The sequence below is a fragment of the Mus caroli genome, unplaced genomic scaffold (genome assembly GCF_978045245.1).
Source record: "Mus caroli unplaced genomic scaffold, Mus_caroli_1 scaffold_6, whole genome shotgun sequence".
NCBI classification, from domain to species: domain Eukaryota; kingdom Metazoa; phylum Chordata; class Mammalia; order Rodentia; family Muridae; genus Mus; species Mus caroli.
This window is the reverse complement of record NW_028227261.1, coordinates 79,158,907-79,180,000: the sequence shown is the minus strand read 5'-3', so window position 1 is coordinate 79,180,000 and position 21,094 is coordinate 79,158,907. Positions and strand designations below refer to the sequence as shown.

General features: G+C 38.4%; 1 protein-coding gene and 1 long non-coding RNA gene across 24 annotated transcripts in view; one reads left to right on the top strand and one right to left on the bottom strand.

The window, feature by feature from the left end:
• LOC147004269 (uncharacterized) overlaps positions 1 to 1,577 on the top strand; it is a 39,802-nt gene extending 38,225 nt beyond the window's left edge. The window contains exon 3 of the long non-coding RNA XR_015047362.1: positions 582 to 1,577. This is a non-coding gene — a long non-coding RNA (uncharacterized LOC147004269). The remainder of the gene's footprint in view (positions 1 to 581) is intronic.
• Ptprd (protein tyrosine phosphatase receptor type D) overlaps positions 1 to 21,094 on the bottom strand; it is a 2,287,128-nt gene that overhangs the window by 557,074 nt on the left and 1,708,960 nt on the right. The window lies entirely within an intron of this gene.

The window sequence follows — 21,094 nt, the reverse complement described above, 5'->3', positions numbered from 1 at the left end:
TATGGCATGTATATTTACTTTTAATATAAATACATATGTAAAAATAGAAAAACCAGTCATATACATTATGCCTGCCTATTATTTTATTCAGTAAACTATATTAGAAAGCATGCAAGAACAGAACACCTTGCAGCAAAAAAGTTATCTCCAGGTCCATGCAGCTATATTGATGTCTCTTACAGATGAGGTTGAGAAATGGTATTCCCAAAAATTGAATATTATATGATTTATATAAAAACAGAAGTTAATGTTTCCTGGTAGATTCAAGATTGGGACTTGGGAGGGATAGAGACTGTATGTGGGTTCATATGACCTGTGCCCAGTGTTCTTACGCTTCGTTCCTGATGTAGCCCTGATGCAGTGATGTTTTTGGTGAATGGAAACTCACTGAATTGAGGACTCACTAAGGCTTACTTACTGAATATATGTAATACTATCAAACTTGAAAACGGTATTAGAAAGGGGAAAGAAAATTTTAAGGTAAATTGACTTATTGGCATTGGCTTATGCTGGTTTGACGGGCTTAGGGGTGTTTAGTTTGTTTTTTTTCACATCTCCTGTGTTTTGCTGTTTATTTCTAGTATTTCACTGGGAGCAGAGTGAAGCAGTTGTACAAGGGCAGAGTGAAGACAGCCTGATAACACGGAGAGCAGTAACAAAGGAACCGAGCCAGGAGACCATGAAGGACCTGGTGCTGGAAGCCAGATGTCAGCAAATCCTCTCACTTGGCTCTCAAGTTCAGCTCTGGTTTCTGGCTTTGACCGGTTGTCCCCAAAATTTGGCTTGTTAATCTGGAAATGCATTCACCTTCTGCTTTTCAATCGTTTATAGGGTCCTACATGTTGTTAGTGACTATAACAGTAGCAGCCCCTGGTCCTTATGCTGCAGAGAGCTAAGGTGGGAAAAGGCACGGAGATGTTATCTGTTCTGCTTTTCAGAACGCCTAAACAATGATGAGGCTGCACTCAAGCCTCTAAGAGATTCTTTTGTACAATAAGACACACTAGATGAGAACAGAGCCTTTTGAAAAATTTTCTATAATTCTTCATTTTTTTCATTTTGAAAAATATAAACAAGTCAAATTCAGTATTGTTGATGGGTACTGTGCTTCCATTTTCTCTGGCAATTTAAAAAACTCACTTGGACTTTCACTGGGAAATTCAGCAATATCGAATTTTATTTTGAATGTGCCAAGTATTTGAAATAGAGGACTATATTCAGGAAAATACTTAAGAAGTCTTTTCAGAGCCATCCAAAGCCTCTGCTTGCTCTGGGTAAATGCAGTGGAGAGTGGATATGATGCCCTTTGCGGCTCACTGTTTACTTTGTGTGTGTGCAGTTCCTGGACCCTGCACTCACTTCAGTGTCCCGATGATCCCAGAGTTTTTAATCAATGCCACTTCAGCTTATCATGCTTGTTTGCAGAATTGGAGGAAGTCAATGACATGTACTGAGCATGAAAGAGTTTACTGTGAAAAGATGAGTGGGATCCATCTGGTGGGCAGGTGGTCTTGGTGGTTTACCTTTCTGTATCTTGGAAGTAAAGCTACAAGGGGAGACATTTCACAGGAGCATTGGGAATTTCTCACCAGGGGGAGGTGGAGCAGCCTGAACTTCTTGGCTTCATCATTGTCTGAAGAGCCTGTTAATATTTGCTGCCCTCTGTAGTTTGCTCTTGCAAACATTCTACAAAATTGAGAGCTACCCCAAGCAGCCTTTCCTCGTCTACACCCAAGGCACTTGTTGGACAGTGACCCCTTCCTCTGTTCAGACCCGCTCCACACATCAGTGCTGATAGGGAGCGAAGCAGAGGCTGTTTCTGTTCGAGGCAGTGATTTTATTTAAGTGAATAAACTGTGGGAAACAGTTGCCTTATAAAACATGCAGATTGTGTTATATGGGGAAAGCCTGGTCAAATAAATGTGATTTTTTTCCTTCAAAAGGCAGAGGAAGCATCTGTTTATTAAAGTACTTTCTCAATTTCCTATTGCCTTCAGAATCGGCTGCGCGACATGATTGCCATTGTCTTGAAGCACAATAGTCTCTAATAGCATTAAGCTTAAAATAATGTAGTAGAACAGTCCACATTCATGGTTTGTTCATTTGCTGAAAATAATATAGATGACAGAAATTATATTCAAACTTAAAGTAGCTTAAAATAGCACATGGAACGCTAGGAATTTTACCCGGCTCAGTGATGAATGAAATTTCATTATAAAGAATCACAGCTCGATATATAACTTTTGTAAAAATTTAGGAACTGGTTAATACCATGAGCAAATGCTGAGGGCAAAGGTAATAAATGGGTTTACTTTGGCAATAGAGTAATGAAGAGCTGGTGCTCTTAAGATAATGTCACCCCAGAGCCCCTGTGACTTGAATAGCTTTAGGTTTAATTTCATGATGCAATTGGCTTGTGTGCATGTAACTCCCAGAAAGATTATAGAAGAGTTTGATTAGTTTGTGTGCCACTAAAGCATCCTTTGGGTACATAAAACATCTCCTGTAGTTCTTTGATAGTCTATATTGTACATGCACATTCAGGATTGTTTTTAATCAGAAATATATTAATAAAATGATAAATCCAATCTCTGTCTCTCTCTGTCTCTCTGTCTGTCTGTCTGTCTGTCTCTCTCTCTCTCTCCTCTCTCTCTCTCTCTCCCCTCTCTCTCTCTGTTTCTGTCTCTCTCTCTCCCCCCTCTGTCTCTCTCTCTCTGTCTCTCTCTGAGTGAGAGACAGAGAGAGAGAGTGCTAGAGAGAGAGAGAACCCTGATCTATGATTTGTAAGTTTTTTTCAGATCAAGAAACGGAATTTAAAACTCGCTTCAGATTTTTTGGTTGGTTGGTTGGTTGATTGGTTGGTTGGTTGGTTGGTTAGTTGGCTATTGTTTTGTAGTTCACTGAAATGAATTAAATGACACTTCATAAAATGTTTCTTTGGTCATATGGACACCTTCTACTATAGAACATTTCTAAAATTAATACATATAGGATATGAAGAAAAATTTGATAGAGTCACTGAATAATGGAAAAGATAATACTTATGCCAGAAAGTAAAACATCCAAGTGTCAAAAATAGATTGCATCTTATTGAGTCACTGACAAAAGGGGTCTGTCCATAGGTCCTCTCCCAAAACATAACAGGCTATTACCAAGGCTTTTTGTTACTCTCCACAGTCTCATGGTAAGAGCCCACTGCTAAAGACAACTTACTTTTTCAACAGTGTATTATTTTATTATTATTATTATTATTATTAATCATTTAGAAATTGAGCTAATACCCAGATAGAAGCTTCATCTCTACTGAATAGTGTTCATGGTGCTAGAAGGTACTTTGTCTTCTACTAGAGGCGGAAAAATAATGATCGTCACCTAGCCACCCACATATCAGCTGGAACCCCTGCTTAACCCTGTACAGGGTGAGAAACCCTGTCTGCCCTCCTTCCCCCTACCTGGCCCTCACCGGGAAAACTCTGAACAAATGGCTCCAAAAGCCTAATTCTGCATTTCTGGCAGCCAATGTACCCCACTTTTCTAATATGACCAGCCTGCCCAAGTACCCTCCCAAGCAACTTAGCTTTTGACCATACTTGTGTACAGTCCTAGCCCCTGGATGACAGCACCCCTCACCTTAGGTCTATAAAATCTCCCCATGTTAGCCTGGGTGCAAGACTTCCTTCCTCAGCCCCATTCATTGGGACTGATGAGCGTGCCTGGGATCAGAGCCTACAATATAATCTTAGTAGAAAGGAAGAAAAGTAATGTGATAATCACATTGTGAAAACTGTGAAATGGCATATAAACAGAAGGCATGGGATGCATATTCAGGGAGATGCTGGGCTTTACTGGCAGAAAGCGTTGGTGGCCATTATTGTTGCTTTGTGTTCTCACATACAAGTCCATCTTCATTTTATCTCCTGCACTACATTCCCTCTTTGGGAATTTTTTTCCTGTCCACTGTCGATTTACATGTATGATTTTTAGTCCTTTAAAATAGTTTATTCTACATTTACTCGTGTTCTTTTTTATATGAAGATCTGTTGCCTCCTGGTCTCTTGTATATTTCTTTGAAAATAATCATAGGAGAGCCTCAGAAGTCTCCTTCCCTTTGAAGCAAAGAAGGAAGAAAAGGACAACAATTTACAGGTGGTAATAGAGAAAACCAAGGGATAGACTGACCCTTTCACAGGTGGTCTGGCTGTTCTGGGGTCCTCACCAATTCTCTGTTTTTATTTTCGACATTTACTTATAGAATGAAAATGACATGTACAATCATAACTATTGTACATGGTTTGAAATGGATAAAAATTGATGTGTTAAGAAAACTATGCATTTTAAAACACACAATTTCTTCCAAAAAATTTAGTGAAAGACAAAAGTGGGTGAGAGTTAAGTCACCAATGTCAGTTACTTTTAACAAGTTAAACATCAATATATAAGATGGGGATGATAAAATATTGGTGGAACTATATCAAAGTCTCAGAAAGGAGCTAAGCCTCATCTCATGGCACACAGTCACGATTTCTATTGCAGTGTGATGACAGAGGATGTAGACACACGTACGGAAGAGAAGTGAGGCATTCGTGAAGGGGAAAACTGGATTCTTGATTTTTACTTTTTAAGAAGACACATTTAAAAAAAAATGAGGACCATTTTCCTGCTCCAAACAATTCTCTGAGAGAAGCAGATATGAGGTAGGACACAGGTCAAAAAAGGACACAGTGTCAAACAGTGCATCAGTAAAAATGACTATGAAAATTCATTGTTTTGTGTTATCTGCCTCAGTGACCTGTCTGCCAAATGTTTCCCTCATACTTGTTTATGCCTTGTCATTTTATCTTCCTCTCTTTAGGAAGCTACAGAGCTGCTGCAGGAGTGGGCTAGACGTTATCTGCTGAGCAGAGTTCCTGGAGTCTGGTGATACGCATTAAGGAAGCATTGGCCTGGACCACTAGGATTACTGTCTTGAACCTTTGCCTCGGCAAAGCTTCCATCAGCTCAGAGCACTTCACTACGGACAGTGGTCTGCCCTCTCTATAGAAAGGCAGTAGAAAACAATGGACTGTGTGCTTCTGTAATTTACAAATTGACTGTGTTCCCAAACATCAATTCAGGCCATCACTCAATTCAAGCTAAAGGCCTGGGCTTACAAAGTTCTGTGCTGTTCTTCAAATAAACAAATCTCCACATCCTGAGTGTAGATAAACAGCCACTACAGGTGAAATCCAGTTGTGGCTTCAAGGTTTTAAATCAGAAATCTGCTGTGGAAAGAAATGCTTGCAATCTGGATCTTTTTTTTTTTTTTTAATTTTACTTTCCTGGCCCTGTGTGTGGTGGCTCCATCAGTCGTGGGCAGGGGTGAATTTTCAGGAGACAGCCTGTGTTTAGACTGAGGGAGATATTTGGGACCCACAGAAGTGAGCCCTTCTCCTTTCACTCCTGTTTGCGATGTGTCACAGTGGGGACTGCTAATTCCCACCAGATGCTAGTGTGTATATGTTTTCCAGTCCTTGTGGGTGAGCTTGGCAGTCAACACAGTGACTTAGACACTGAATGGGAGGCATTCATCATGTTGAAGTCAGACATCTAAGAGCAGCAAGTATTTATGATGTGTTTAGAATAATAGGAAGTAAAAGCTTTTATAAACATGATTCTTTATGAAGAATTAAAAAATTTTTAAATATGCTTAAACATGTCTTTCTTTTGGGATTTTTCCCCCTGATACCTCATCTAAGACTCTCTTCCTCTCCCTGTCCCTGTCCCCTCTCCCCCTCTCTTCCCCTCTCCTTCTCCCTCCCTCCTTCCCTCCTCTCCCCCTCTCTTTTGCTTGTTTGCTTGTTTGCTTTCAATAGATCAATATGTAGCCCTCTCTGGTCTGGAACTCATGTATACCAGGCTGGCCTTGAACTCAAGAGAGACCTTTCTGCTTATTAAAGCTAAAGCCAGCTGCTTCATAGAACTCCTTAAATAGTGGCTTGAGCTCTAGTAAACTACCAATCAAAGAAAACACATGATGGGACTCATGGCTCTAGCTGCTTATATAGCAGAGGACGGCTTAGTAGGTCATCAATGGGAGGAAAGGCCCTTGGTCCTGTGAAGGTTCTATGCCCCAGTTTAAGGGAATGCCAGGGTAAGGAAGCAGGAGTGGGTGAGTTGGTGAGCAGGGGTTGGGAGGTAGAGTGGGGATGCAGGGGTAGAAGGTTTTCAGAGGGGAAACTAGAAAAGGGGATAACATTTGAAATGTAAATAAAGAAAATATCTAATAATAAAAAAGTGGCCTGAATCATTAAGTGCTTACGAACAAGATAAATAGCAATTAACACTTCATATCAGAGGGTTTTATCAAGTTAAAAAATATGATCTGGGATAATAAAAGGAGGTAAAAAGAAAAAAAATCATGTAAGGAGGAAATTACAGATGGAAAAGGAACAAGAACCAGGAGCAAAGGCAAGAGTGAGGCAGAGATGTGTGAGGTCATCCTGGCCTCCCAGTTTACTCTAGGTCTGTGTAAGTCCTCAGGTGCCCACTGGGATGGGGATCTATGGCACCCAGATTCCTATCCTAGCACACTGGGAAAGGATTCAGAAGAAAGAAAAGGCCGTTGGCAATGAATTTCCCTTTACTCAATGATAACATTGAATAGAATGCTACTCACAAGTCTTAACAGCAGTGTAAAAATGACAGTACTTGAAGGACTGTTAATTCACACAATTGGACTTATGTGTAGTGACCCACAATGGTCTCCCACAGACTTCAAGCAAGTAGAGTGCTCCTGACCACACAAGCACACACACATAGAGTAGAGTACATAAATCACACACATGTTCATATATAGAGACACCACACATAGAGTATACATACATCCCACACACATAGTACAGACATACCACATATCACATAATCCCACAAACATATGCAAAGCACATGCACACACACACATGTACACATGTACACACGTACACACGTACACACATACTATATACCCGTTTCTCATCCACACTCACACTGCACACTGCAGTTATTTATACTGCAGTGATTATACTACATTCATCCTCTTCTAACTTCCATGTGAATGTCTAGGAGAGTGTTCGTGTCCCCTGCCCTGTGTTAGAAAACTGCTGCTATTGGGAATGTGGGTCATAGAGTTACAAGAACACAGGGAAAGTTGCTAAGAAAGCTTCTTGGGAGCCAGGGATTCTGAAGCAGAATTGGTCTCTCCAGCAAGGCATGCAAGAATTGAACACACTTCAAGGTTTAAGAAGCATTGCCATAGATCCCATGCTTTCCGAAGCAGGGAGAGTAAGGCTGGAAGTCTCCGTGGCTTAGAAATCAAGTGAGTCTTCAAATCTGTTAGTTTGTTTTGTTTTTCCATGGGGTATATTTCTGACAAAAGAGTTACTTTGACAGAGTAAATAATAAAGTTTTAAATCTTCTTATTTCTAGAATATGCATTTGTACTTAATTTTCAATACAGGGTTTATTAAAGAACCTGAGGCTTATTATTTTAGCTAGACTAGATAGCCAGTGAGTACCTGATATCTCCCCGTTTCATGTTACTGCTCAGGAATCGGGCTTTTGGCTTTTAAAAAAGGGTCAGATATCTGAATTTATATCCTTATTCTTATGCAGCAAAGACTTTACCCACTGAGTCATTCCACCAGATCCTGTTGGCTTTTTGAGAGAAGGTCACACATAGTATAGGCTGACTAGAACTTTCTAGGTAGCCAAAGCTGACATGTATCTTCTGATCTCCATGGGGGTTCAAATACATGCCCAAAAGGGGGCATGGGCACATGCATTGATATATATATAAATAAAATAAATTTATTAAAAATAAACATTGTTTTCAAAAGAAATGCTTATTACTGTGATCGTTTTACAAAATGAATAAATGTGCTCACAAGGAGATTCCTGTATTTGATTACAAATTCACAACATATATTTTCATAAGAATGAGGTAAAATTTCTCAGATATATAAACACACATACTTTTCCCTATTAAAGTAAGCATGTTAAGTCATTTTTTTTGGAAGGCATATACACTGAAATTGGCTGAAATTGTGAAATTTAAACTTGGCAAGATGAAAAGAAAATCAGGCCAGAGACTTTTCAAGACCTAAGTGACATTATCAATTAGAATCATGCATAGACAAAAAAAAAAAAAACAAAAAAAAAAAAAAAACAAAAAAGCAAAGGAAGGAAGGAAGGAAGGAAGGAAGGAAGGAAGGAAGGAAGGAAGGAAGGAAGGAACATTGTCATCCTTTCAAGTCATCAGATTAGGTGACCTAAATTCCAGATGAAGAAAGACTTCATGCAATGTGTAACTCTGTCCAAAGTTTATGCTAACAACACAACATAACACAACACAACACAACACAACAGCATTTACAAAGTAAAGTCGTGATTTTCTCTATTCCTGTGTTCATAGATATGAGTAAGCCTGACCTCCCACTGCTCTCTCTGGTTGCTCTGTGAAGGTCTTTTCTTTTTGTTTCTATTATAAATTTCATGTTTACTCCTTTTTTCCCCAACATGCAACAAGGACAAGAGAGGATGGAGAGTCCTCTCCTCAGAGGATGGAGAATAAGTTCACCCTTTTAGATTCCTGGGCTAGCCCATGATAATTTATTTTGACATAGAAGACAGCCCAACAGATTTATCCACAATGACCCCCAAGGAAACAGTCGATATTACTATTCTACTCTAAGTATTATATTCTACAAATAAATATTAGTCTAAGGCAGTTTGATTTGGAGTAATCAAACCTTAAGTTTTGTAGTTTAGTTTTAAATATACATACTTTAGTCATATTTAGTTTCCATATATGTGAATCAATCTTGTCTGGCATGCAGCAACACATGGAATATATTTCCTGAATGCAGTGCATGCTGTTTGGACGTGAATGAAACACTTCAAAGACTGATGATGTGAGTTTCACATTTTCCTGACTAGATGGAGGTTTTTGTAATTTGAAGTGTTCTTCCAAACAAACACTTCTTTTCCTTAAAATCATGACTTACAGAACTTTAAAACTTTGAGAGATTAAGGAGTCAGTAGGCTTTCTGTTTTTTGTACCTTAACTACCTTATGTCACCAATTAAGTCTTTTACACTTTATTTGAAGAATTTAAAAATAGCCTGTATTGTGGGCAATATATTAACTATAAAATTAAATACTGAGTACAAATTAATTAAATAACAATTAGTAAATTATTTTATTAAATTTTTATTACTTAATTATTAAATTATATTATCATGTCTCAGCGTTTAACTTTGGAAGTTGCTTTATCTTGATATAGCTCAATTTCCTTACCCACATGCTTGATGAAAAATGAAGAAATATGGTAAATTTCTGATATAAAACAAAATACAAATGACCAACAATAGACTGAAATTTCATTAGCATTATAGTTATTATATTACCATTAAATTTATTATTTTTAATATTTTATAATAAGGACTTGAACTTAAGATTATTTTTTTTCTGGTTTTTTCAAGACAGGGTTTTTCTGTATAGCCCTGGCTATCCTGGCACTCACTTTGTAGACCAAGCCGGCCTCAAACTCAGAAATCTGCCTGCCTCTGCCCCCTGAGTGCTGGGATTAAAGGTGTGCACCACCACACCCGGCATAATCTTCTTTTTTTTTTTTTTTGCTTGACATTAAGATTATATGGTTATACATTTTAAGAACAAATAAGACTACAAATCTAATGGAATAATATATTTCCCAGCAACTATAAAATTAAACAAAAAGTGTGAAAATCAAAACAAATAAATAAATAAAAGAACTGAAAAGTTATCACTTACAAAATGGGTTGAACTTCATGTAAGAAGTATAAGAGACTATAACATTAACTCTTAGACAAAAATAAGTGTACTCTGTACCTTACAACAATTACAAGTTCTAAGGTTTAAATACTTATAGCAATCACACTTCACACAATTTTGTGTATAATTACTATACACTGCTTCATATATAATAAGCAACTATGAGTATTTTGAAAATATCATACATCTGGTAGTTGTGGCACATACCTTTAACCCCTATACTCAAGAGCCAGAGGCAGATGGATCTTTGAGATATAGGCCAGCCTGATCTACAGAGTGAGTTTGAAGGCAGCCAGGGATATACAGAAAAATCCTATCTGGGAAAAAATAAAAAAAACACAGAAAAAGGAAAAAAAAAGATACAATTTAAAACACAGTGAAGGGGGCTGGAAAGTTGGCTCATAGGGTAAGAGCACTGCCTGCATTTCCAGGGGTCCTGAGTTCAAATCACAGTCACCACATGGTGGCTCACAGCCATCTGCAATAAAATCCAACTCCCTCTTCTGATGTGTCTGAAACAGCAACAGTGTAGTCACATAAAATAAATAAGTATTTAAAACAAAATAAAATAAACTATATTTAAAATGAATTTGCCTTAGAAAAAGACAAACTTTAAAACATATGCATAGAGCCAAACTGACCCAGGAACAAGAAAAATTGAAATTAACGTACACAAACCAAATAGTCTGGGGTGGCAATAAAAATGTCCCCACAGGGAAGCCCGGTGTCAGATCGTATCACCGGTGAATTCTAGCATGACATTTATATTAATACAGACTCTTTGAGAAAGTGAAAACAGCCTCAACTCGTTCTGGGATGGTCCTGAAGAAGTGCCCGCTGCACTACCTTACCAGCCCCTAGACTAACAAGGTTTTGAAAATCAATATCAAGCAAAAGTCATCCACATAACAGTGAATGATTTAGCTAACAAGCAAAGAGTAAGTAACAGAGCCTTACAAGGTTGGTGTATTCCAGATTCACTGACTTAATAATAAAACTGAACAGGAAAACCAGAACAAATTACTAAGTCATCATATTAAGTACAAATAGAATATCTATCCCACCCATCTTTTTAAACTGATCCCATCCAACTTGTGCTGTGTACTGTACTCTCATTACAGCATGGTGAACCTACCAGGGCTATATTCTTAAAGAAAATTGTCGCTCCCTTTCCCAGCAGCTATCAATGGCCAATAGCTCCTGAGCTAAGGCTGGGACTTTGTGCCCACTCCACTCACCATCCTGGAATTTTTGTCAGTCTTGATTTTGAGCAGGTATTGAATATGTTGTCATACTCACTATGATTTCATATGTGCATCTGCCTTGCTGTGCCTAGAAAACATTACTTCCTTGTGATATTCTACTATCTCTTGCTTGTTGAATTTTCTGTTCTCTCTTATACGTGATTACTAAGCTTTGGGGGGATAGAGTATACAATAGGTGTTACATGTAAGGCTCAGCATTCCAAACTTACTCTCTGATCCTTGACTAGTTATGCATATCTGTATTAATCACCACCTCTTCAATAAAAGCTTCTCTGATTATGATTAAGAGATTCACAAATCTATAGGTATAGCAATAAATCATTGGGGTCAGTTTAATACTATACTCATTTAGGCGAATAACTGTAAAGACCTTATGACCTGTCTATGTATAAGTTCTTGGCCCCAATAATCAGTGTGGGTGTCAGCTTGTGGAATGGACCCTAATCCAGTCAGAAAGTTGGTGGTTACTCTCATGACACTCCTGTCACTGTTGTACCAGTGAGATTATATTGCAAGGCCTGTCATTATCCTAGTTCACAGATTTCACAAGGTGGGTAAAACTAATGATTATTTTCTCCTCTGGTAGCATGGATAGCACATCCTAGCCCCGTAAAATCAAATCAATATAGATGCAGCTTCTAGTTTAATTTTTCTGTGTTCTAAGATCAAGTGTGTGGTATCTTCAACAGTGGAGTTTTAGTGTGAGATTATGGAGGATAACAAGATCAATAGCAACAACCTACATAATTTAATTGTCTAAGGAATATCATTGGCCACAAATTCCGAAGGAAGTAACCTATTCCTGGGTCTAGGCTCTTCATTTGTTAGCTTGTAGTATTTAGAAAAGGTGTCTCGTTACAGATCGATGTGTGTGTGTGTGTGTGTGTGTGTGTGTGTGTGTGTGTAATGTTTACATATTTTAGGAAGCATATAAAGTAGTTGGTTTTCCTATGACTCTTCTGAAATTACTTTATTTTTATCCCACATATTCCTTCTCTAGCCTGCTCACCTATCCCCATTTTCCTTTTCCAACACCATTATTCCTCTTTAACCCCTCTTTTATCACCATCTACATCCTTTCATTCCTTGTCTCTACGTGCACATGGATTCTTATTAGTGTTTGACTTCTATGTGTATTCTCTACGAATAGAATTAGATATTATTATATAACACAGGGTGCCACAGGTTCATGAAAGTAAAATCACAGGCCCAGAAAATTTCAGATGTGGGTAAGTATAGTGAAGTGAAAAATCGAATCAAAACAAAACAAGAAAGGGGAATAGGATTAATAAACACTAAGAATGTATGAAAAATCTGCATCGTGATGGCTAGTTTTTGTTTACTTCACAGAAACTAGAGTCACCTGAGAAACATAGAAATGCCTCCATTTTGTAAGGATGCAGGCAAGGCAGTGGTAGCATTTTCTTGCTGTGTGAAGGCCATAGTAGACCCCTTGTGATTCCACTGTGGGCAGTACCATCCCTTTGGCAGATGGTCCAAGGTTGTATATAAAATCAGGTTGAGCAAGCCATGGAGAGCAAACCAGTAAGCATAGTCCCATCATAGTCTCTACTTGAACTGGTGCCTCCAGATTCCTGCCATGGTTTCCTCCCCTTGACTTCCCTTTATAATGGACTATTACCTGGAAGTAGAACATAAATTAAACCATTTTCACTCCAAGTTGCTTTAGGTGATGATATTTATGATGTCAATAGATAACATTAACCAGGAGTTTATATAGAAACCTGCTAATTTATAAGCTAACTAGAGTATTTAATTTTTCAAAGAAGTTTGAATAAATAGGAATATCCTACAGTCTCTTCACAGAAACTGTAGGATTTTAAATGAAAATCTCAACGCTAGGTGTGGGATACTTCCCTAAGAGTTTTGGCCCCAGAGGCCCCCCTGGTGGATCCAGAGGATCATAAAAGAACACAACTGAGGGATGGAGACCTGAATCAGAAGTTAAAAGCACTTGTTTCCACAGGTGAGCTTTGGTCCTCTGTACTCACATGGTGTCTTGCAAGCATCTGATTCCAGTTCCAGGACATTTAAACTTTCTTTGGATCCCTTAAGACAGTAGGCATGTATATACATACATACATACATACATACATACATACATACATTCATAAATACATACATACATACATAAAATATTCACACAAATAAAAATAAAACAAATCTAAAAGTTTTTGTACAAAACAAGGTATGATTATTGCTTCTAGTTATTTTTGGAACTATGTTGTAAGGTCCTCTTGCTGAAGATATTATATAGTTTGAATACAGAACACATAAAAATGAAGGTGTTTTGTATTGGAAGCTTCTTTTCTGCTGACTAGAACACCAACCTTTTCCTGACATTACTGTTTGAGGAGTAAACAAGTGCTTTCTGACTGGATCTGGGGCCTGCTTTGTGGGAGGGAACTGATGCCTGTTACTATAAACCCAGTGAAAACTCTATGGCTGAGAAGTCACAGGTCATTTGGTGAGGGCTGAGACCTACTACTCATGTTTTGCTAAATGGACACATACACACATATGTGCACGTGCATATGTGTATTCTAATAAGCAAGTTAATTTTATGGAGCTATGGAAATAGTTCCATGCAGTTCAGTTACTGAAGAGTTTGTCTTGCAAGAATGATTACTGAAGTTTGATACCCAGTACACATGCATCTGGTGCTCTCTTGTAATCTCAGTGGTGAAGAGGCAGAGACAGCTGGATCCCGGGGGCTCACTGGACAGCCAGCCTAGTTTACTTCGTGAATTCCAGGGCAGCGAGACAACATGTCTCATAAAGCAAATGACCATCACATAAGAAAAGACAGTTGATATCTGCGCATACTCACATGCACACGTCCCCCATATGTGAACATAGGCACAGGTACATACATAAAGATACACTTTTTGTGCATGATTGCTTACTGTTTAATACAGGTAGTAAAATTTTATCATGTTTTGACTGTAAGTAGCTGTCAAAAAGACAGAAGAAAATATGTATTCCATGCATGTTTCTGAGGTTAAAATCTGAGTATTCTGTTTTTGGAATAATTTCTATTAGAATCCACTCTTACAAGACACATTACTGAAGATATCCCTCTGGTAAGTTCTCACAAATGCATTTCGCAACAGCAATTTGTTTACATAAAACCTCAAAAATCAAGCAAAGTATATTATTTACACATGAGAGCTTCTATTCTGAGTCTGCATACATCTGGCATAGCTCATATTTTTACTTAATTTAAATGGATAAGTGTTGGAATGAGTGCCTTCCATTTAATTGCACTACATTGGTAAGCTTCTGTCCCGAATTTTAGAGTATGTTTACAAGAATGAGACCCCTGTTATGGCGTACTTCTCCATTCCATGCCCTATCATTTCCCTGCCATTTCTGTGTCTCCTAATGAAACATACGAAGAATGTTTATAACCATTATTAATAATGTCCTACAGTTGAACGCCCTTTCATTGGTAGCCAGTGAAAAGGAACACTGTAAGACAATAAGGCACAATGGTTATGATTGGCTTTAGAGCGAGGGAGACTTAGGTTGAATCCTTACCCTGTTCACGCACCATTCATTTGGCAGACATTTATTCAATACTTGCTCTGTGGTAGCATTGAGCTAGGTTCCGAAAAAGCAGTGGTGGATAAAACAATATACAGTACTTCAATTCTCTGAAACAGTTTTACTTTAGCCAAGAGTTCAGCTATGAATTGCATAATCAGATTAGTAAATTCAGATCATAACTAAAAGTCAAAACTCCAGAGAACAGAAGCATAATAACAAAGTGGCAAAGACTAAATACCAGACATGGATTTTCTTTTAAAATGCTGAGATCCATCTCAGAATCTTTTTCAGTCTATCAAGTGCCTACCACTGAGCTGTATCCACAGTCTTGTGCCCTCAAATGGATGACTTCTAAAAGCATCTCTTATTCACATAACAAGCCTATTTAAAATAATATAGAGGAAGTAAGTATTAGCAATTACAATAACAGCTATGCTTTAATTTTAAAGACATTACTAAAATTAATTTTATGAATTAAATTGAATTATGAAAATAATTTAAGAAATTAAATTTATTCTTATCAAACAGAAAATAGAATTCACTGCTTGTGTTATCATTCTATTTGAACATTTAAAAGGAAATTCAAAGTCCAAGCATCAGGACAGATTGCAAGACTGCAACAGCTCAAGTAGTTTCTTTCACTCAGAGTCTTTTTTCTCTCATTGCTGTTTTGGCATACGCTCCTTATTGTGGGAATGTGGTGTTCTGGGCTTGAGACAGCCTGCATCTGAGTCATGCCACATAGTGACCATGAGAGAACACACACTTGACATTTAAACAGTTGTGTGCAGCTGAGTCCATGTCAAGGACTGACTATGTAATTTGGAGTTCTCCAATATAACCTCTAAACAGGATATAATACCTTGCAAAGGATATTTTAAGCAATAGTGATTTGATGTATACCTAAATATTACAACCCATTTGTAATTATAATCAATTGTTAAGGATTTAGACAAAATGATTATTCAAAAAAGACATTGTCTGAAATTGATACTGCCAAGGTAGTAATATGAAGGGCACTATCATTTGGGGCTTTGCAAATCTTTTTAAAGTCCTACAGAAAACACATCATTGCTTCTCCTCTGGCAGACATTCGTCATCCTTTTCTGGGTACAACACAGATACAATGTGAACACAGAATAGCAGAAGGACTTGAACTACAAAGCCCTTGAGAGACCCATCTAAGAACACCCATCCTAGAACTGCAAAATACTCAGCATGGTCAGTGCTAACACAGCCTATGAGGGAGTGAAGGAAAGTGAAGCTGGAGAAGTACACACAGCTACACACAGCCCTGTGGGTTCTATTCAGGAATCTGTTTACTCTAAAACTAACAGAAAGCCTTGAGTGTATTATGACCAGGAAAGGGTAGAGGTAATGAAGAGGTATGAGAACCAGAGAAGTGTCTAAAAAATACCCTCCAGTTAGCAACAGAGAGCAGAGCACACAGAAACCACCTATTGTACATCATTTGCATTTATAAAGATGGGACTCTGATCAAGTAATTGAATGGAGACTATGTGACTTACGACTAAGGTATTTACAGGATGGAGGATCAATTGTGATTAGTAATAAACTAGATGTGATTATCAGGCTTCACTAGTTAGAGCCAATAGGGTACACAAATTCTGTGCTTATAGTTCATAGTGTGTATGTGGGTACATGCGTGTGCATACACATGCATGCATGCGCATGTGTGTGTGTATAAACATTTATTAAAAGGAGTTGGGTCCTTTGATTTGGAGGCCTATAATATTTAAGATATATGGCCAGTATTCTGGACATCCGATGTCACAGATCCACCTTAAATGGTCACCATCTTGAAACCATGGAAAAACTGAAATCTCAGCTCAAGGCAGTCAAGAATAGGGCCACTCTCAGCTACAGGAGGGCAGTCTTTGATTCTATGTCTTCACCTGACTGAATGAGACCTCTAGTTATGAAGAACAATCTGTTAGCCTTAGTCATTTTACATATTAAAATCATAAAAAAAATGACCTCTGAGACACATGCAGGATTCGGTTTGACAACACACATGGGCCTCTTGTAGTCCAGTCAAGTTGATCCACATAATTAGTCATCACAGTGGATACAATCTTAAGGGAAAATGAAGTGTTTAGCAGAATCCAAAGAGCTCTAGTTTGGACAGTTTAATGATTGGTGGTTCATTAACTCAGATGGGAAATCCTGGTAAAGCAGTGGGTTCCAGGTCAAAGGTCAGAATTTCTACTGTGATCTTTATGAGTTTAAGGTGACTTTGTTATACTAATGGCTATACTAATGCAAACTATCTGGAACTCAAAGGAGAAGTTCAGTTTAGAAAGAATAATGTGGGAGTCAACAGTTTGCAGATGCTGGTGGAAGAACCTAGCCTAGGAAGAGAGGATAAGAAGTACCAGGCAGAGGAAAGAATCCATAGCTAGTACTTGGGTAAATATGATATTTAAGTTTTAGACCAGAACGGTGGCCTGGAAGTCCGGACTACAGTTACAAATGGATGCTGAGTATGAAAATCCTTAGGTCTAGAGTGAAGGTGAGAGAGCTTGAGTTGAGTCTGCTGATGCCTAGAATGTGCAGTCAGTAGGAGCAAAGGGGTCAACAATGACCAAGCTTGGCAATGAAAGACAGAAGAGCAGTAAGGTTACTCATTACAGAGTTGTTGGCGATCAGGTTTTCAGCATATTTCCCTTACTAAGCCCAGAGAAAACAGCGACCTAATATAATCAAAACATTTTACCTATCTCTCAGTAAGTATATGCAGAATGAACACATCTTACAGCCTCACAGCACTGCTCCTGGAAAGCCCATACTTCTTAATTTTTACAATTTGGAAGAAAAGACTATAAAGTGCAATCTATTAAACATAACGACTTACAGCAAACAATTATATATTGATGCATAGTACATGATTAAACCTTTCTTGTAGGATCCCCCACAGTATCAAGTCCCTAAAGCAAACTTGAATATTGTTTATGGGATGCAGACCAGCTCTGAATGTCATTATATCCTTTTCCTGAGGTCTCATGTGATAAATGAGCCTTTTCCCCCTCTGCACATGGAATGTACTGTTTCACTGTATAGGCAAAGGGGACTATGTAACTGATACTATCTCCCTTAGCGGGGGAGCACAGATCAGTGCTGTGCTCGACTTTAACCCCAGACAGACAAAGCTGGGCAAGTCATTTTGTCTCTTTCTCATGCTTTTCATTATTTAGTTTTCTCAGTCAATCAGGGAGTGTCCTCTCCTCCCCATCTTCTTGTATTGGGCTCTAAACTGAGTATCAACATAAAAAGTTGCAGCCATTTGTACTAATCAAGACCACACACCTGTAACTCCAGTGCACCGCTTTTCCCAAAACCCATTTTAAGGCAACATTTGGCAAACAGCTTGATAACCTCAAGGGTGTTTCTGGATTCATCTGGCGTGAAGTCAGGGAAGAAAGACAGGTTTACTTTAAAGGGTGATACTGACATACTGAGCATGCCTCCCCTCTCCCCTACCACTCAGGCAGAACTATTCAGGAAGTCTCTCCTTCGGAAGAAGGGAGGTGTGTTTTTAATGAGCAAGAGCCATTAAAGGGAATTTGGGGCCTCTCAAATCACCAGCATCACAGCGAGATTTCAATTAAGGGGACATCTGTTGGGAATGCAGGGGAATCTCTATCCAAAATGTCATTTGCTAATCACATTCACCTGGCCAAGCACCAGGCAGCCCCAGTGCTGGAGCAGGCTGCTTCTTTCCTCCATGCTCAATCACACTGCGTTAAGGGGCCACCTGGGCAAAGTGTTAGTTCAAACCTGCTGACCCACCTAGTCTAACAAAATGCACAGAAATCAGCCTTCTAAGTAGACAGAATGCAGCTCCTCTCCTGCCTAGAAAGGGAAACAAAACAGTGAGCAAGAAAAAGTTCAAGAATGGAAATATACAAGACGCTGGGAGGAAACCAGCACTATATTCTGTGATGTTAGGTTTTATTGTCCTTTCAATAGTAGTTGTAAGGGGTTCTTACGTTGCCAGGAGGGGCAGCCTCTCCATTTGCAGAATTAGAGCATTTAAATAGAATCTGTAGCGTGGCTCTTCCAGAGGACCAGGGTTGGGTTGCTGACACCCATAGGACCCCTAAAACCTGCTCTGTATCTCCAGTTCCAGAATATCTGATGCCCACTTCTGGTGTCTGTGAGTACTGTACACATATGATGCACAGGCATGCATGCAGGCAAAATATGTAATGTGACTGAGCAACAGCCTGATCTGTAGAGGGTAGTATCTGTGATCCTAAAGAGCGTTGAGTATATATGTGCAGATGTGTCCATGGAAGGCAGGTACATGCATTTGGATGCTTGCTCTGTTTATGTTAAAGTACACTTTCCTAGACATAGAAGTACAACATATGCAGATAAAGATGACATTTTGGTGTCATTTACTTTTTTGATCATTCCATCTAACAGTTGTTTCTCCAGCTCCAGTTAAAGTTGGATATTTAGTTGCAGACTTTTATTTTTAATCAACTTCTTATTCTGGAAACCCTTAATTTTTTTGGAAGACCATGTATGATTGAAAAGACTCGCTGTCACATAGGAATAATTTCCTCCCTCTGTCCCCCTATTTCCATACTGTGGTATGCACAACACAGCTTTAGCAGTCACTTCTATAATCATCGATGTATATATTAAAATCATGCTATAATGATAATATTTTCCTTAAATACTAAGAAATCAATGTATTTGAAATGAAAGCAGTGGAAATAACTGGCTTGGTCACCAGCTTATAGTTTAATCAAAATGATTAATAACCAAACCCAGGCCTCCCTCTCAGCACTTATAAGCAATTGATACATTGTAATAAGAACAAACACTAACATATGCTCTAGCAGAGACTGTAATTCCCAAAAGCTACCTCTATTTTCTGATGGAGATAATCAGTAAGTAGATCTCCAAGGCATCTATTAATCACTGTCAATTTTGACTAAATAAAGGTTCTGATTGGCTGCTCAGGAATGCCCAGTTGCTACAAGAAACTAGAAAACCAAGAAACTAGAAAACCTTGGGAAAATATCTATTTTTCCATCCCAGAAATACCTACTAGGTGAGGTCACAAATAGATTTAAGTGAAGGGAAATAAATCTAAAGAAATAAATTCATAGATTTTCTGAGACTTGGTTAATGAGTGCTAATAATTATTTTGGCAGTGGAAAATGAAGGAAAGAAGCTATGAAGGAAATGTTTGCTATACAATTCTTATATCCATTGATCAACCATCTCTAGTACCTAGCAGCTTGTACCATGGTCTCTATGTACATTTAAGCTCACATATTCATGTTAATGCTGGCCTTGTCCTCAAGACTTCCACAATACCAACATTATATCTGGATGCTAGGCGATGCTATTATCAGCTGATAATGTAAAGTTAATAACTGCTTTAGTGTTTGCAACCACAGCTGGTTGACAGTACTAATAGCTTTCTACACTCAGATGCTCAGGTATGAAGTTTTATATTCTCCTTAGGTAACAACTGTGTCATTACTGAATGAGTGGCTCAACTACTTTTTGTATAGTAGCAAAAGAACTGGAAGCTTTGAACTAAGGAAGAAGCTAGGAAATGTTGTTCTTACTATTCAAATGATGCCACCAACTCTATGTCATTCTTCTTATGCTTGTCTCTTTTGCCCTCTTCAGAAAACGCAGTAGACTTGATTTCTCTGAAGTTGCCCAGGCAACTTGACCATGCATGTTCAGGTGCTATGTCTTTGGCTTTTATAACAGAGAGAGGTCAGACAACCAGTCATTTGTTCCAGGTCACTTTGGATTTGAGCAGAGCACTTCTGTACTATCTGTGCTTGAGTTGAGGCAATATTTAGTCTCTACAACCGGGACAATGATACCAATCCCTTTTCCCTAGCACAGGGACTTCTTTTGGGGCTACCCGAATCTGAAGTTGGGGTTACTGACTTGTGTTTTTGTATCTTTTGACATCTACTATAATAAAGCCAGTATCATCTTGAGGGAATATTGTTTCACGCATTATAATATCAGTTCCAGCAAGTTTACATAAATGTGTGACCTGGAGAAGACAGGATCAAGGTGTGTATTTAAACTGGGCAATGAAGAAGAAGGGATGCTTAGAGCAGCAATGAGATCCTCAGAATAACAGTGATATGCTTAGAACAACAGTAAGATGCTTAGAACAACAATAGTTTGCTAGGAACAACAATGGAATGCTTAGAGCAGGCAAAGCTGGTCCAATACCAAGACAGAAACAAGACTACTTTTCCTTTACCAGAGGAGATTCAGAAAAAAAAATATGAAGAGCATCTCCCATACAGTCAGCCTTGAATGAGAAATATTTTAACTCTGTCTTTATATTAAACATATGTGCACATACCATGTAAGACAAATTATAACTTCTTTGCTCAGATCATTTACTTTAAATT